The 14,032-nt window shown below is 39.5% G+C and overlaps 1 protein-coding gene across 2 annotated transcripts in view; it reads right to left on the reverse strand.

The window, feature by feature from the left end:
- MYO1C (myosin IC) overlaps positions 1–14,032 on the reverse strand; it is a 1,794,562-nt gene that overhangs the window by 1,127,241 nt on the left and 653,289 nt on the right. The window lies entirely within an intron of this gene.

The raw sequence follows: 14,032 nt of genomic DNA on the forward strand, positions 1-14,032 counted from the left end.
TGAAAGCTCATTTCACTGAATTTCAATTCACCCTGACCAAATCACTCAAATTACTGAAAACTCATTTCAGCAAATCTCATTTTACTGAAGTTTCACCAAATCTCATTTTACTTAAGTGAAGTACTGGCACTGTGTAGAGTACTGTACGGCAAGGTCTGGGGTTAGTATATTTTATATATATATATATATATATATATATATATATATATATATATATATATATATATATATATATATATATATATATATAGTTAGGGGGGCACAACCTCCCACATTGGGGTGTGTAGCCCCCATTTAGTTTGGGGTATATACTGTCTTCTGGAAAGAGTTAGCCATTGTTGGTGTTGTAAGCATCCATGTCTATGATTTAAACTGTATTGTTTTGAAGCTCTCAGTGAAATATAATATAAAAACAAACTAGGTGGAGGGCTATGCCCCCCCCACATCCCCCCTAACTATATACACTAACTCAGGGTCACACAGCAGTGAGGAATAGGGCATATACCCTTTACTTGCCTTACAGTACTCTACACAGTGCCAGTACTTCACTTCAGTGAAATGAGTTTTCAGTAAATTGAGCTTTCAGCGACTTGGCCAGGGTATATTCAAATTCAGCGAAATGAGCTTTCAATGAGACAAAGCAAACTTATATTTTATATATATATATATATATATATATATATATATATATATATATATATATATATATATATATATATATATACATAGATATATACATATACATACATGCACACATACATACATACATATATGGGTTCCATACACTAGATCGAATTTTCACTAATTCGAAATAGTGCATGGAATGCTCACTGCAGCAAAAGTGCACTTAATCGAAAGTGCACTTACTCAAAGTTCAGTACAATGAACGGGTGTTGTACTGAACCTCCGTGTAGTACTCATGGACCTTAGGGTTAGGGCACGAGTCATAGTAAGGGGATATCCCGTAGGGCTATCCCCTTACCCTAAGGTCCGCGACGACTGCAGTGCAGTGAAGGACATAGCAATGTCCTCCACTATTGTGTGATAGTCATGAACCTTAGGGTTAGGGCATGGGTTAGGATAAGGGGATAGCTTTACTAACTATCCCCTTACCCTAACCCATGCCCTAACCCTAAGTTCCGTGACTATCACACCATAGTAGTAGTTTGTTTTTTATGTCCTCCACTGTCCTGTGGTGTTTTCGGTGAAGTGCACTTACGCAAAAGTGAGGCTTCCTATTACAAGTTTGAAGTAGTGAAATTTCGTTCTTGTAATAGGAATCCATATTATATACATATATATATATATATATATATATATATATATATATATATATGTATATATATATATATATATATATATGAATATATATATATATGCACAGAGAGAGAGAGATGCAAGTTATTATATATAGACACACACAAATACATACATTATTTTTTTAGGGAGCAATTAAGCAACGGCTAACTTTTAAGCTTGCATACAGTGTCCAAAAAATCGAATTTGCTTTGGGCTTCAATCACCGGCACAGTGATATCACAGAAATAACCACTTTTATCAATAAATTATGCAGTGCTACTAATCTCCATCACACAAAAACAAGCACTGGGTGAAATTCTGAAAGCTTTACCCTAAGCTTCATGATCACTCCCAGGTGTAAATCTTCTTTAGAAAGAGAAAATACAATAAATGAGCTTAAAGCTAAGAGGAAGATCTTTGAAATCTCAAGATTGTCATTTTGACATTCTCCAAATGTCATGCAGTTTCTAAAAGCAGACATACCCAAACCTAATGTACGCTCAGAAATTTACCTGAACAGACCCATATACCCTTCTAAAAATGCTACGCTCCGTGGCTACATTTAATGCATTACACTTAGGTAAATATCAACATAAATTCCCAGAGCACACATACCAAATGATAATAGCCTATGGCATGTGACTACACAAGCACACCTGAGGACAACTACTTGGCTTTAGCTGCAGACCAGATTCACACTACTCCTAGGAAATGGCCATTTTCTTTTTTTGTTTTTAATTAGAGTGAGCTACAACTAATTTTAAAGTAGGGCGCTCTCTCTTTGTACAGCGATTAATTTCTACAGTTAGAACTGGTTTAGCAAGCAATCTTCCAGTGAGAAGATGGGGCTAATACTGTTATCATACAGTAAATTTGCTGCTGACTACAGCACATCACAAAATTTTTAATTGGCCTGTGAATTCTAGTTTCTTTGTTTAAATTTGGTGTGGTAAAGTTGTCAATGCTCTTGCTTAGCTTTGCTGTGACTACCTGGGCACGTCTAAAACAATTTAACAATCGTCATAAATTAACTGCTCAATACCTGCCTTCCCTTAAACCTCACTCCTTCTCCTGAACATTATTCTGTATGTATTGCTCCCACAAATGCCATTCATTTCTGTGTGATTTGCTCTTTCCCTTTTCTAAAGATCCCACCTCCATTTTTTCATCTCTTTTGCAGTATTCAGTACTTATTTACAGTTAGTTTAGGTCTGAATTGCCATTTTGTAGTAATTGTGTTTTTTGGCAGCCAATGGCAGTAAACTTAGTACTGCCCTTACTATGTCTACGCTATTCAGATCCTATGTCCTAGTTCAAAATAATAATTTCCTTACTTACTACTATTTGTTCTCCTAATATTTTTAGCAAAGTACTCTGTAGTGAGTTTTTAAAATCTACCAACTCATTACACTCCCAAAAACATGTTCCCAGTTATCTTTTTCTTATTCATCACACCTACAGCATTTGCTATCTACCTGAGGAACATTTTTCTGAAGTCTGATTGGGGTATAAAAATACCTATGCAAACACTTATGAGTGAAAGTCCTAAACCTTCTTAACTTTAATAGATACTTGGGAACCATACCAATGTCTTTCCATTGTCCTTTTGTAAATTACCTTTCCAATCACTTCTAACCTCTGCTGACTGATTCTTATAGATATCATGCAGTGTAAGCCCTACTATTTATCTGCTTTCAAAAGCAGCTCCTGTTCTAGACTCAAGCTCTACTACAAGTCTTTTACTTAGCAGTCCACTATCCTTTTCACTTTGCTTATACGCTGATATTAATCCTTGGTAGGGACGGCAGTCTCTAGCCTACAATCCAAATATCTGCTTGAACTCGCATTACTTTATTACCTTTCCCTTCTAGTTACTTGTTCCCAATACCTTGGTTCTTTTTCTAATTTTCTCCATAAATTCCAGTCTCTTCTCTTCTCTGCTTTCTATACCCCAACTTGCAGTCATCTCGGTTAGCAAAATATTTCTCCAGTACAATGCTGGCTTTGTTCTTAGAATACTTTCTGCTGCTTTATGAATAAAATATTATGTACGTCTGTTACTCTGCTTAAAGACATACATTCAAAACCCCAGTCTGACATTTCTCAACCCCCCCCCCCCCCGTTTCATCATCATCCCTTTCCAGTTTGATTTAGAGCCTTCCACTTGTGTTATAAAAACCTTAAGTGTGTAGCACTAAAGTATCCCTTCAAAGCTGGTAATCCTAAACCACGTTGTTCTGTGGGGTGAATCAACGTATCCTACATAACTCATGCACTTTTACACTCCCAAATAAATTCCTTCAACTCTAATTATCATCCACAAAATCTCTAGTTGATAAAAACATTTGATCTGTACATAAAACTAAAGGGGCCAAAAACATTTTCACTGTTTGTATCTTACTATCCATAAACAGAAGCGTACACGTTTCAGTATTTTTATATTATATTTTGTTTACACTCAACTCATATCTTTAGCTGCCACAACAGAATGTTTAATTCATGCACCTAAGTATTTCATTTTGTCTAGCCCCCATAAATATGGGTACTGCTGAACCAGTTCATGTGTGGATACAGTTTCCCACTTTAGCCTTAGTATTATCTTCTCTGATTTTATATCAAAAGAGACTTGAAAATATGTCTCAAAATGTTCCACAACACCGGAATGCCCTTTTCTGGATTCTTCAAGGACAAAATATCATCATCTGCAAATGAAGCTTACTTTTCTAGATTACCACAACATTTATACTCTTGGATTTGTGAATCCCTTACTTTCTTTGCCAGTGGTTCTAAATATAAAGAAAGCAACAAAGGATAAAGAGGCACACCTGCCTTGCTCCTCTGTTCAAAATCAGCTCAATGGTGGGGAACCCTCCCACTTTAATTTTGGTCTCCAACCCTTGATATATCGTTCTAATTAACACTTACTCTAAAAGGAAATGCAAATACTACCATTGCCCTACCCATAAAAATCCAGCTGACCCTATCATATGCTTTCTCTGCAAGTAGATTATGTGTAAACCTCTTTCCCCATACTGGTCAATTGTCTTATTATCTTTATCATTAGGGAGAACATTAGAAGAAGGCAGGGCTTAGTAGGCTTATCAAATTCCATTGAGATGACAGCAGTGACAGACAAAAGGTTCTTTTACAAAAATATATGGGAGTCAGGAACTTCATAAAATCAGTCATGCTTTTGGGAGTGTTAGAGGTTGGGATTCAGGGTTCACAGAAGCCATGACAAAGGTATCTAGTAAAGCCACTAGGACCAATGGGATAGCAGATAGCCAGACATACAGCTATCCCAGGAGGGATATCCTACTTGTCATTAACACTGTAACAGAGCTCACCGAAAGACACCATCAGAAATCAAATCAGACAAATCTTGACAAAGGTCTATCACATTTTGATGTAGTTCGGTTGGACTGAGAGTGACTTACAAAGTCCACTGGATGCAGACTTGGGAGGCTGGGGGTTTGGTGTGAGACAGGACTATTTACCACTCCATCTGAAACTTTACATTACGTCCAAGTCCACACTATGAGTGATCTGAAAGGAGAATGTAAATGGGGCCCACTGGCTATAAAGTATAACTGCACATCTTCACAAACTCCACATACAACACACATCCACAGCAGTAGTGGCCTGCTCCTCTCCCTATCAGTAAACGGCAACGCTCTGCTAAGCTCCATGGCCAGCTACCAACAGAAGACATCTAATGGAGAAAAAACCAACAAAATAAGTTCCCCAAGGAAACAAAACTCAACACACCAGCAAGAAGGTGAACCGGCAGCCAAGGAATAAAACAGCATAGCAGGAGAAAGGTGTACTAAAATTTTTTTTGAATGAATAAAGAATAAATAAAAGGTTTAGCGCTTTTGTCTAACGAACTATTAGGACTTCATCAGAACAATGCATATCAATACACTTGTCACTTAAATAACGAAAGGTAAAAAGCTATTTGATAGGCTAATAATGACCATTAAATCTTTAAAGATACAGAGCGCGTGGAAAAGCATAAATAAATGCAAATGATGCCAAAGTAAATGTATAAATATATGTAAATAACTGCCACAGATCTGAAAAATTATAAATTTTGTTTTAAACTTTTATGATTTTGGAGATCTAATGAATACTGTATGGTTGGTTAAGTTAAAAGAAAGCAAGTATATCAAATACATATTGAATACGCATGTTTGTTGAATAAAACACTAAAACATCTAAATTAAACAAATAGATTTAAGTGCAGGACAAATATAACTATAACGTCAACCTTGACTATAAATATATATATGTTAAGTGACCAGAGATGTTACTAAAACTCCAATAAAACCTCCTCATTGACAAACCATAAAAATAAATGCATAAAAATAAATGCATCATGAAAAGTATGTCATAAAAATATGTGAAAAATAAATATTTAAAAGGAAACCAGTAATGGCATAAATACACAAAGGTATAAGGCATCTGGCAATGAATACATAACTGAATTGATAACTTCACAGCCCTTAGTTTTAAAGCACTAGAAATTGATGCAGCATTGTTCAAGCCAGGTTTATCACTGACCCTAAGGCAAAGTTGCCAGAGTAACTCCTTATATTCAATGGTACAACCCCATGGGCCACCTCTTGGATTTGGGGTTAACTGTTCCAAAACAAAGAAAAGATTCTTGTTACTGTCACAAGAAATCTTATGTCTGTATAAAGCATTAGTTGCGTTAAGGTGTTTAATACCATAAAAATGTTCATAGATTCTGGTATGTAGAGAACATTCAGTTTTACCAACATAGTATGCAAACAAGCATCACAAAAAGCAAGGTAAATTACTACAGTCGAATTGCAATTAAAACCTTGCTTAAAACTGAAGGTGTAATTTACAGTGGGTATATTAACTGTCTTGCCCTTATATGCACCTGCATTATTTGCGAGTACCACATTTCCTAGTACCTCTAATAGATATTGCAACCAAGGAAATCCCTACAACAGGTATTTTTTCAATTTTTTCTTTTAGGTTAGCACATCTTCTAATGGTAAAATGAGGGGTGTCACTAATAATTGTCTTAATCTCAGGATCTACCCCCAGAAAGTTCCAATTGGATTTTATTAAGTTCATAATAGAGGGACTTTCATAAGAATATTGTAACACAATTGTTGGTGAAACTCTGCTTACTAGCATTAGCATTTAAGTCACCTGAATTGTGGGTACTTTGGGGTAACCCATAACCTAAAATTAGGTGGAATCTAGTGCTCCTACCCATAAGAATTTCACCATACACCTTTTCCAGTAAACCAGGATAACCCCTTTCTCTGAACATACACTTCAGTTCCTTGAGTTCAACCAGCAAATCCTTGTCGTCCAAAACAATCCAAGCTAAATGTACCATTTGACCTTTAACTACACTATGTTTTTGTTTGAATGGGTGACAACTATCAAAATACAAAAAGCTGCAGAAATAAGTAGTCTTGTGGTATAATTTGGACTTAAAAGTTTTTGTCAGAAGATCTTTCTCTAAAATGTATAAATAATTGATCTTAACTGCAGCATAACTTGAGGTAAACTGCAGAAATGTGGTGGTGTTCAAATATGCAATAAAATCTTTCAGTTCGGCCTCGCTGCCTTTCCATATAAAAAGATGTCATATAAAAATCTAAAATAAGTAGTGAGGTTGCCAAAACAGGTGGAAGCAAACATATAAATTTGCTCCCAATGCCACATTATGATGTCCACATGCAAGGGTGCACAAGCGGTATCCATTGCTGCACCACTAGCTTGCCTAAAGTATTCTCCCTCAAAAAATAAGTAGTTGCGGTTCAAAATCAAATTCATAAACTCACAAACCATAGATAATTTACCGATATCAAAGTCACTATGCATACTAATAAATTCATAAAACCATTCAAGCCCCGTCTCATGTGGAATATAAGAAAATAAATCTTTAACATCAACAGTTACAAAGTACTATTCTTCATGGAAATACTCCTGTTTAATATTAAGAAAATCTCATGAGTCTCTTAAAATGTAATGAAAGGGCTGTTTCAATCCCTTGACAACATGATCCACAGAGTGCTAGGGAATGGATTTTAGACCCAGCAGATGTTACAATGGGCAGAAATGGATGGCCCAATAGATCTTTGTGTACCTTAGGTATGCCAACATTTTTTTGGCACAATTGGATAATCTACATTAAGGAACTGGTATTCAGTTTTACTTAACTTGTCCTCCAATAGCAAATCATACAAGAAGGTGCCAATCTTACAGTATACTATGTGCATCTCATTATTAGAGGTTCTCTGATATTGCTGCTGGTTGTTTAACAAATTGAACAACATTGTGCATGAAGAATAGTTGTGTAAAATCTTACCATAACCATAGATGTCCTTCTCTTCTATGTTGCAGTATTCTTTACATATGGGTTGTATTCTGCCAATCGGCCCAACTTCTGGCCTATATACAGAAGCTTAGAGCCACTGCCTGTATTTGAGATGTCACATGAAGGCAAGTCAACTTCAGCCATAAAAGGGACAGCCGCATGTACAATCTTAAGAATAAGAAAGCCTTATAAGGAAAGGAGTCCAAAAGGAGTTTAAGGATATCATCCCAGGAAAGAGCAAGCTGTAGGGGGAAGGCAGGAGAGACAGAACACTGCAAACACAGAAGAGAAGGACATCTATGGTTATGGTAAGATTTTACATAACTATTCTATGTCCTTCTATTCAATGTTGCAGTCTTCTTTAATATGGGAGAGTGCCAAAGCAGCAATGGGACCCAGGGTGGAGGACAGAGTAGGAAAAGGCTAAGAGGAAGCACTTTCCAGGAATCCACAGTGGATTGCAATTGGCAAAACCTGCCCTGGATCTGGAAACAGTATCCAATTTGTAATGTTATGTAAAGGTATGAACAAATGACAAAGTAGCAGCTTCCAGGATGGAATGAGCATCTAGACCTTTGAAAAAGGCCCCTGAGGATGCAACTGATCTAGTAGAATGGGCCTTAATGGATGCGGATAAAGACTTCCCATGGAATTCATAGCAAAACACAATAGTCTTAGAGATCCATGTGGAAATTGTTTGTTTGGATACAGGCAAATCCAGAGCCCTGGGATGAAAGGAAACAAAAAAAAAAATGGTCAAACCTCCTAATGGACTTACTTTTGTCAAGATAAAATCTGAATTGTCTATGAACATCCAAGGTATGCAAAACCCTCTCACTGGAATACTGTGGATAAGGGAAAGAAGTAGGCAGCTGGATGGCCTGATTAAGAGACAATTCATTCACCACTTTGGGCATGAAGCTTAAATTAGTTCTCAAGGATACTCTGTCCCTGTGAAAAACTAGGAAAGGGGAGGAAGCCATCAATGCCTGACTCTCAGAGACCCCTCTAGCAGAGGTTAGGCTACTAGAAGCACAGTTTTCTATGTGCAAAACTTTAGAGAAACAGAAGTGTCTGGTTCAAAAGGGGCCCGAGTACAGTTTCCCAAAATGGTTTTCTGGGGGGGGGGGGTCTTAAATGTAGGACTCCTTTAAGAAAAAGCTTAACTTCTAACCTGGAAGCTAAGAGGGAGTTAAAGGCAAACAGTAGGACAAGGTACAGCTATGGACTTTAACTGAAGGAAAGACCACTGTTGAGCAACTCACACAAGTAAAAGTACTAATGGAATGTCTGCACCAAAGGGATCTTCTTTCCTTTTTAGGCACCAAATGGAAAACATTTTCTACTTGGAAATGTAGGATTTTCTACTATTGGGTTTCCTGGCCTCCTGCAAAACTCATAACACGTCCTTAGAAAATACAGGTGCCTGAAATGGATCAAAAGTTGATCACCCACAAGGTTAGCTGTAGGGCTGACACATGGGGATAAATTGATGACCCTTTGTCCTGAGTGAGTAGGTCCATCTGGTGAGTACTTGCAGCAATGACCCCTGGTTAATTACAGGAGAAGACGGAACTAGTGCTGTCTTACCCAAAAGCGGGTCACTAGCAAGATTTTGGGTTTCTCCTGTAGGATTTTCAACAGGACTTTCTGAATTAAGGGGAAAGGGGGATGCAGAGAGAAACATCCCCTTCCATGAGAAAGATAGTGTGTCCACCTTCCACACTTGAGGGTTCCGGACCCTTGCACAAAAGCGAGGAAGTTGTTTGTTCATAAGGGAGGCAAAAGGTCTAGTTCTGGAGTACCCCATTGGCAAACTAGATCCAGGAACACATCCCTGTGAAGCATCCACTCATGAGACTGTGTCATAGATCTGCTTAATGCTTCTGCCACCGAGTTCTAAGCAGAGGGAAGGTACAAGCATGCATTCACTTTATATTTTGAGTAGCCAATGCCCAAGGCTTGATGGCTAGGCATCAGAGAAGGTAAGGTTTTGTGCACCCCTGCTTGTTTATTTACCAAAGGACCATGGTATTGTCTGTGAGGATCTTGAGAGGTCCCGGCTGAAACAGTGTGTAAGGTCCGTAGAGGTAGAAGTAGAGCCCTCATTTCCCTAATGTTGATATGTTCCTTCCTTTGAGAAGGGGACCAAGGATCCTGAACTTTCCTGGAAGCAAAGGTTGCTCCCCAACCTAAGTGAGGCATCTGTCAAAAGTTGCTAAACTAGTTGAGGTATCTGAAGAGGTAGGCCAGGATTCTGACTGAGTTGCTGCATCCACCAATGTAATTCTTTTTTTCAGACAGGAGAGCAGGGGAATCAAGACATCTACGGAGTGAGCATGCAGGGACCAGACTGTCTTTAGAAATGACTGGAACTTCCTCATGTGTAGCTTTGCAAAGGACAACATGGGGATAGTAGAGGCCATGAATCTCAGAAACTCCCTGGACACGACAGAAGGAAGAGGCAGAAGAGCCTCCAAGAAGGCCTTGATACATGTTACTTTCTCTACAGGAAGAAAGAAACATCATCAAGTCTATGTGGAACCTGCACCCCAGGAAAATGAGGTCTTGACTTGGTAGAAGGGATGATTTTTTTTGAAATTTGAGAAACCCAGGGCCTGCAGAAAGGGAATAGCTATGTTCAGATGCTGGGTTAACAAATATGGACTGTTGACCAGAAAGAGCAGATCATCCAAGTATGGGTAGATCTGAAGGTCTTTTAGCCTCAAATAGGCAATAGATGGGGCCAGGCACTTTGTGAATACCCTTGGAGCAGTAGAAAGGCCAAAGTGGAAGGCAGTAAACAGTGCAAAGAACCCACCGAGAAATGCAAAAACTTCCTAAGTGAGGATGAACATGGCTATGCAGGTATTCATCCTAGAGACCCAGGGAAACTAAGAAGGTTTGAGGAGGGACCAGGAGAAGGAGAGCAGGCAGGGATAGCATTCTGAAATAAGGCACCACGAGGAAAGTATTTAGTAGGGAAAGATCTAATACAAGACTCCAAGGATCATCTTTCCTTGAAACTAGAAACATCCTGGAATAGAATCCCCTCCCCAGTTGGTCTGGAGGGACAGACTGGAAAGTTGAGCAAGAATTGAGGGAAACAGATGTAGTTAACGAGATGGGGGGGGGGGAGGTATTCCCTGAAAGGGAGGGAGAGTCTCCCAAGTCATAAAGTACCCGCTTTGGATAACTGAAATCACCCAGGAGTCCTAAATGATTTCCAGCCAAGCAGAAAGGGAAAGAGAGAGGCGAAGAGACTAGGGGGTGTGACTTGGAAGAGGAGGCAGAGCATAACAGAGGACTTTGTCTGGGCTGAAAGGGCTGCTAAGGAGGAGCAACAGGAGCAGAAGTAACAGTTTTAGTCTGTGGGTGTCTCCTAGAAGGCTTACGAGGCCTAGTTCCAGAAGGAGCAGAAGTAGAGAAGCGAGCAGGTTTCTTGACAAAAAGAGTTTTGACAGGAAAATTGCTATGAAATTTTGGGACTGAAGAAACAAGTAAATGTTTCAAATCCTGAAGCTACTCCCTTTTCCTGCAGTGATTTAAATAACTCTGCAGCTGCTTTGCCAAATAGGAAGGAATTATCTAGAGGAGCATCAAGCAATTTTGCTTTGTGTTCATCAGGGAGTGTCTGGAGACTTAATCAGGAATACCTTCTGAGAACAGATGCAGAAGCTGCTGCTCTGGTAGAAGCCTCCACTGCATCATAACTGCACTTGAGTGTTGAGCTACCTGGGAGGAGATTGATAAAAGTGAAAGAGCCAAAGATTTAGCCTCTGATTCAGGCAATAGGGAAAGAGCCTGGTTAGCCTGAGTGAGCAAGGCCACAGCATACCTAGACATGTGTTTGATAATTTAAAGCCCTGATAGCCAAGGTGGAAGAGGTATAAACCTTCTTACCCAGTCTTTCCAAAATTTTACTTTCCTTATCAGAAGGAAGTAATTTAGTTGAGGGAGATAACCTTGAAGATTTATCTGAAGTAATGGAAACAACAGCTGGGTCAGCTGAGTGGCATTTAAAAAGAAACTTGCAATCCTCAGGGACCTTACAGAAGTGATCAGGTCTTTTAAGATCAGGGGCCTGGGAGTCAAGGGTCTTGGATGTTGCCTTAAAGGCATCTAGGAAGGCTGGCAGGATGAGTGGAACTGCTGAGGGAGCAGGGGCGTCAAGCTGGAGTAGCTCATAATATCTCTTTTGTTCTTCTGAGATCTCACTTAAAAAATTCTCTCATTTTGTTAACAGTTTCCACAAAGAAAAACTCTCCAATGGGAGAGTCACCCCCATTAGACTCTTCCTCTGACGAAGCATATTCCAGAAAAGGGATCGGAGTGGAATATGCTAAGGAGTCTTCATCCGAGGAAGACTCCTCAGAATCAGTGTCATGAATTTGGAACTCCACAGACTGCCCTGAAGATCACCGATGGGAACCTGACGTTAGCAATGGGGATGAGGAAAAGGCCAGGGCAGCTACAGGAAAAAGAGTCAAAGGCCACAGAGGCAGAGCCTTAATGAGACCCTGCAAAAAGGCTTTCTAATCTGATGTAGAAGTAGGAGGAGCAGGAACACGCCAAGTTTTTTTGCGTCTTTTTAGCATGTTTTTCCCTTTGGGGAGAAATAGCAGACATAAGCCTCATCTCAGACACCTCCCTAAGCAAAGGAGCTGGAACAGTCCCAGAGCCTTCTGCAATAATGAGCCACGGCACCCCCAAGTTGCCCAAACTGAATGTCTGCATAGCCTCGGACATGCTAGGCCCCACACTTCTGACAACTTCCACACCGGTACTCGCCTAGGGAGCAGACCCTACCTCCAGTCACACCACTGGGTTTTCATCAACCTGAAGGGATACATTGGAGGGAAAAGGCACAGGTAAAGAGGCTTCAGGCCTAGCCTTGCTAACCTTTCTCTTAACGGATGGTTCAGAAGCACTTGCGGAACCTTCCATAGCATCCCTAGCCAGACAATTCAATCTTTGATTTTCTAAATAGAGTTTCAAAGCCGACAGACGACTATGCAATGTTTTAGGAACAAAGGCCTGACAAATAGAGCAGGCCCAGTGGTCGTAATTAGGCCCCAAGCAAAACAAGCAAACTTGTGACTATCTTTATGTGGAATTTGCCTTCCACGCCTACTGTTGACCTTTCTGGATGACATTAACAACAAAAGGCAGTAACATATTAAATCCTCTATGGGATACTTATCTGAACCTGGAAGATGACACCAATAGTATCCAATGACAGACCGAACATACGAGTCAACCTTACAGAATGCCGGTGAAAAAGTTCTGAAGATTGTAAATGTGGACATCCCTTTTATGCCTTACATTGACTGTATCTTTGTGCGATGTCCCACGTACATGCAGTGGCTCCAAGCTTTTGTATACAGGCTGGATGTTGGCTTGATTGGCGGAATACAACCCATATGTAAAGAATACTGCAACACTGTATAGAAGGACATTAACCAATCCTCCCCCTCCATCAGGTTTCATGATGCATATGTCAGTTTATTTACAGTTTCCTGTAGTAACATCTTGTCATCGGGGGTATACTTTTCAGTGAGTGCTTGTGTATGTGTGCACACCTGCAAGCCTGTCTCTCTCTCTCTCACACACACACACACACACACACACACACACACACACACACAATCGCTACCCAAGGAAGGAATCAGAAGATGGTACTAGACACTAATTACATCCCTGACCACTCACCACAAACCCAGATCAGTCTACCTGGCCAGCTGGGATAAATTAACAGCCAATGTTGATCACATAGGTGTTTTGTTTCATGTCAAGCACTCCAAATTATGCTGTCAAAACTGGTGAACAGTATGGAAGAAAAGAACAATCCCAAACACTGTTTCAAGCTTCTGTTGTAAGGTCCTCATACAAACTGACTTATGTATGCACCTTGCTTAAACACAAACTAACATGTGCTGCAAACACCATTTGTTGATCAAGCAGAAAGGACCATAAGTGAAGATTCCTGTTAAACTAACAGTTTGGACTTTTTCTTCTTAGACTCTTGGCTCCTAATACGGCAACATTGATTTTAATGGGTCAAGAGACGACCTACTCTCAAGAAGCACAATAAAAGAACAGGCAGCTGAGCGATAATGGTGATTAGTAAGGTCTGTTTATCAGTAAAAACTTCATCAAGGGCCAAACATTCTTACCATCACAAAACTGCTGAAATCTCTACCAGCTGATTTTTGCAGAATCCAGGTATAATTTACAATCATCAATTAATGTATTTGAAAGGAAGATGCATACTGCTACCTTAAATATTTATCCTTTAAGACTGATTAATTTGCTTGTAAAGGGTTACTGTTTTTGATTTTCTGGAATCCCTATATACTGGAAGTA

The sequence above is a fragment of the Protopterus annectens genome, chromosome 13.part0, assembly GCF_019279795.1.
Source record: "Protopterus annectens isolate FY-2018-M chromosome 13.part0, PAN1.0, whole genome shotgun sequence".
Taxonomy (NCBI): Eukaryota; Metazoa; Chordata; order Ceratodontiformes; family Protopteridae; genus Protopterus; species Protopterus annectens.